The 5,000-nt window shown below is 43.4% G+C and overlaps 1 protein-coding gene across 2 annotated transcripts in view; it reads right to left on the reverse strand.

Annotated features, from left to right (window-relative positions):
* sidt2 (SID1 transmembrane family, member 2) overlaps positions 1–5,000 on the reverse strand; it is a 37,882-nt gene that overhangs the window by 16,803 nt on the left and 16,079 nt on the right. The window lies entirely within an intron of this gene.

Below are 5,000 nucleotides of genomic sequence, written 5' to 3' on the forward strand. Positions count from 1 at the left end.
TTGTCTTGAACTGAACTGAGTCAACACTGTTGTCTTGAACTGAACTGAGTCAACGCTGTTGTCTTGAACTGAACTGAGTCAACGCTGTTGTCTTGAACTGAACTGAATCAACACTGCTGTCTTGAACTGAACTGAGTCAACACTGTTGTCTTGAACTGCACCGAGTCAACACTGTTGTCTTGAACTGAACCGAGTCAACACTGTTGTCTTGAACTGCACTGAGTCAACACTGTTGTCTTGAACTGAACTGAGTCAACACTGTTGTCTTGAACTGCACTGAGTCAACACTGTTGTCTTGAACTGCACTGAGTCAACACTGTTGTCTTGAACTGAACTGAGTCAACGCTGTTGTCTTGAACTGAACTGAGTCAACGCTGTTGTCTTGAACTGAACTGAGTCAACACTGTTGTCTTGAACTGAACTGAGTCAACACTGTTGTCTTGAACTGCACTGAGTCAACACTGTTGTCTTGAACTGCACTGAGTCAACACTGTTGTCTTGAACTGAACTGAGTCAACGCTGTTGTCTTGAACTGAACTGAGTCAACGCTGTTGTCTTGAACTGAACTGAGTCAACACTGTTGTCTTGAACTGCACTGAGTCAACACTGTTGTCTTGAACTGAACTGAGTCAACACTGTTGTCTTGAACTGAACTGAGTCAACGCTGTTGTCTTGAACTGAACTGAGTCAACACTGTTGTCTTGAACTGAACTGAGTCAACACTGTTGTCTTGAACTGAACTGAATCAACACTGCTGTCTTGAACTGAACTGAATCAACACTGCTGTCTTGAACTGAACTGAGTCAACACTGTTGTCTTGAACTGCACTGAGTCAACACTGTTGTCTTGAACTGCACCGAGTCAACACTGTTGTCTTGAACTGAACCGAGTCAACACTGTTGTCTTGAACTGAACCGAGTCAACACTGTTGTCTTGAACTGAACCGAGTCAACACTGTTGTCTTGAACTGAACCGAGTCAACACTGTTGTCTTGAACTGAACCGAGTCAACACTGTTGTCTTGAACTGAACCGAGTCAACACTGTTGTCTTGAACTGAACCGATTCAACACTGTTGTCTTGAACTGAACCGAGTCAACACTGTTGTCTTGAACTGAACCGAGTCAACACTGTTGTCTTGAACTGAACTGAGTCAACACTGTTGTCTTGAACTGAACTGAGTCAACACTGTTGTCTTGAACTGAACTGAGTCAACACTGTTGTCTTGAACTGAACTGAGTCAACACTGTTGTCTTGAACTGAACCGAGTCAACACTGTTGTCTTGAACTGAACCGAGTCAACACTGTTGTCTTGAACTGAACCGAGTCAACACTGTTATCTTGAACTGAACCAAGTCAACACTGTTGTCTTGAACTGAACCGAGTCAACACTGTTGTCTTGAACTGAGTCAACACTGTTGTCTTGAACTGCACTGAGTCAACACTGTTGTCTTGAACTGAACTGAGTCAACACTGTTGTCTTGAACTGAACCGAGTCAACACTGTTGTCTTGAACTGAACTGAGTCAACACTGTTGTCTTGAACTGAGTCAACACTGTTGTCTTGAACTGAGTCAACACTGTTGTCTTGAACTGAGTCAACACTGTTGTCTTGAACTGCACTGAGTCAACACTGTTGTCTTGAACTGCACTGAGTCAACACTGTTGTCTTGAACTGAACCGAGTCAACACTGTTGTCTTGAACTGAGTCAACACTGTTGTCTTGAACTGCACTGAGTCAACACTGTTGTCTTGAACTGAACTGAGTCAACACTGTTGTCTTGAACTGAACCGAGTCAACACTGTTGTCTTGAACTGAGTCAACACTGTTGTCTTGAACTGCACTGAGTCAACACTGTTGTCTTGAACTGCACTGAGTCAACACTGTTGTCTTGAACTGCACTGAGTCAACACTGTTGTCTTGAACTGCACTGAGTCAACACTGTTGTCTTGAATTGAACCGAGTCAACACTGTTGTCTTGAACTGAACCGAGTCAACACTGTTGTCTTGAACTGAACCGAGTCAACACTGTTGTCTTGAACTGAACCGAGTCAACACTGTTGTCTTGAACTGAACCGAGTCAACACTGTTGTCTTGAACTGAACTGAGTCAACACTGTTGTCTTGAACTGAGTCAACACTGTTGTCTTGAACTGCACTGAGTCAACACTGTTGTCTTGAACTGAACTGAGTCAACACTGTTGTCTTGAACTGAACCGAGTCAACACTGTTGTCTTGAACTGAACTGAGTCAACACTGTTGTCTTGAACTGAGTCAACACTGTTGTCTTGAACTGCACTGAGTCAACACTGTTGTCTTGAACTGAACCGAGTCAACACTGTTGTCTTGAACTGCACTGAGTCAACACTGTTGTCTTGAACTGAACTGACTCAACACTGTTGTCTTGAACTGAACCGAGTCAACACTGTTGTCTTGAACTGAACTGAGTCAACACTGTTGTCTTGAACTGAACCGAGTCAACACTGTTGTCTTGAACTGAACTGAGTCAACACTGTTGTCTTGAACTGCACTGAGTCAACACTGTTGTCTTGAACTGCACTGAGTCAACACTGTTGTCTTGAACTGCACTGAGTCAAAACTGTTGTCTTGAATTGAACCGAGTCAACACTGTTGTCTTGAACTGAACCGAGTCAACACTGTTGTCTTGAACTGAACCGAGTCAACACTGTTGTCTTGAACTGAACTGAGTCAACACTGTTGTCTTGAACTGAACTGAGTCAACACTGTTGTCTTGAACTGAACCGAGTCAACACTGTTGTCTTGAACTGAACCGAGTCAACACTGTTGTCTTGAACTGAACCGAGTCAACACTGTTGTCTTGAACTGAACCGAGTCAACACTGTTGTCTTGAACTGAACCGAGTCAACACTGTTGTCTTGAACTGAACCGAGTCAACACTGTTGTCTTGAACTGAACTGAGTCAACACTGTTGTCTTGAACTGAACTGAGTCAACACTGTTGTCTTGAACTGAACTGAGTCAACACTGTTGTCTTGAACTGAACTGAGTCAACACTGTTGTCTTGAACTGAACTGAGTCAACACTGTTGTCTTGAACTGAACTGAGTCAACACTGTTGTCTTGAACTGAACTGAGTCAACACTGTTGTCTTGAACTGAACCGAGTCAACACTGTTGTCTTGAACTGAACCGAGTCAACACTGTTGTCTTGAACTGAACCGAGTCAACACTGTTGTCTTGAACTGAACCGAGTCAACACTGTTGTCTTGAACTGAACCGAGTCAACACTGTTGTCTTGAACTGAGTCAACACTGTTGTCTTGAACTGCACTGAGTCAACACTGTTGTCTTGAACTGAACTGAGTCAACACTGTTGTCTTGAACTGAACCGAGTCAACACTGTTGTCTTGAACTGAACTGAGTCAACACTGTTGTCTTGAACTGAGTCAACACTGTTGTCTTGAACTGCACTGAGTCAACACTGTTGTCTTGAACTGAACCGAGTCAACACTGTTGTCTTGAACTGCACTGAGTCAACACTGTTGTCTTGAACTGAACTGAGTCAACACTGTTGTCTTGAACTGAACCGAGTCAACACTGTTGTCTTGAACTGAACTGAGTCAACACTGTTGTCTTGAACTGCACTGAGTCAACACTGTTGTCTTGAACTGAACTGAGTCAACGCTGTTGTCTTGAACTGAACTGAATCAACACTGCTGTCTTGAACTGAACTGAGTCAACACTGTTGTCTTGAACTGCACCGAGTCAACACTGTTGTCTTGAACTGAACCGAGTCAACACTGTTGTCTTGAACTGCACTGAGTCAACACTGTTGTCTTGAACTGAACTGAGTCAACACTGTTGTCTTGAACTGCACTGAGTCAACACTGTTGTCTTGAACTGCACTGAGTCAACACTGTTGTCTTGAACTGAACTGAGTCAACGCTGTTGTCTTGAACTGAACTGAGTCAACGCTGTTGTCTTGAACTGAACTGAGTCAACACTGTTGTCTTGAACTGAACTGAGTCAACACTGTTGTCTTGAACTGCACTGAGTCAACACTGTTGTCTTGAACTGCACTGAGTCAACACTGTTGTCTTGAACTGAACTGAGTCAACGCTGTTGTCTTGAACTGAACTGAGTCAACGCTGTTGTCTTGAACTGAACTGAGTCAACACTGTTGTCTTGAACTGCACTGAGTCAACACTGTTGTCTTGAACTGAACTGAGTCAACACTGTTGTCTTGAACTGAACTGAGTCAACGCTGTTGTCTTGAACTGAACTGAGTCAACACTGTTGTCTTGAACTGAACTGAGTCAACACTGTTGTCTTGAACTGAACTGAATCAACACTGCTGTCTTGAACTGAACTGAATCAACACTGCTGTCTTGAACTGAACTGAGTCAACACTGTTGTCTTGAACTGCACTGAGTCAAAACTGTTGTCTTGAACTGCACCGAGTCAACACTGTTGTCTTGAACTGAACCGAGTCAACACTGTTGTCTTGAACTGAACCGAGTCAACACTGTTGTCTTGAACTGAACCGAGTCAACACTGTTGTCTTGAACTGAACTGAGTCAACGCTGTTGTCTTGAACTGAACTGAGTCAACGCTGTTGTCTTGAACTGAACTGAGTCAACACTGTTGTCTTGAACTGCACTGAGTCAACACTGTTGTCTTGAACTGAACTGAGTCAACACTGTTGTCTTGAACTGAACTGAGTCAACGCTGTTGTCTTGAACTGAACTGAGTCAACACTGTTGTCTTGAACTGAACTGAGTCAACACTGTTGTCTTGAACTGAACTGAATCAACACTGCTGTCTTGAACTGAACTGAATCAACACTGCTGTCTTGAACTGAACTGAGTCAACACTGTTGTCTTGAACTGCACTGAGTCAAAACTGTTGTCTTGAACTGCACCGAGTCAACACTGTTGTCTTGAACTGAACCGAGTCAACACTGTTGTCTTGAACTGAACCGAGTCAACACTGTTGTCTTGAACTGAACCGAGTCAACACTGTTGT

The sequence above is a fragment of the Phoxinus phoxinus genome, assembly GCF_949152265.1.
Source record: "Phoxinus phoxinus genome assembly, chromosome: 4".
NCBI classification, from domain to species: domain Eukaryota; kingdom Metazoa; phylum Chordata; class Actinopteri; order Cypriniformes; family Leuciscidae; genus Phoxinus; species Phoxinus phoxinus.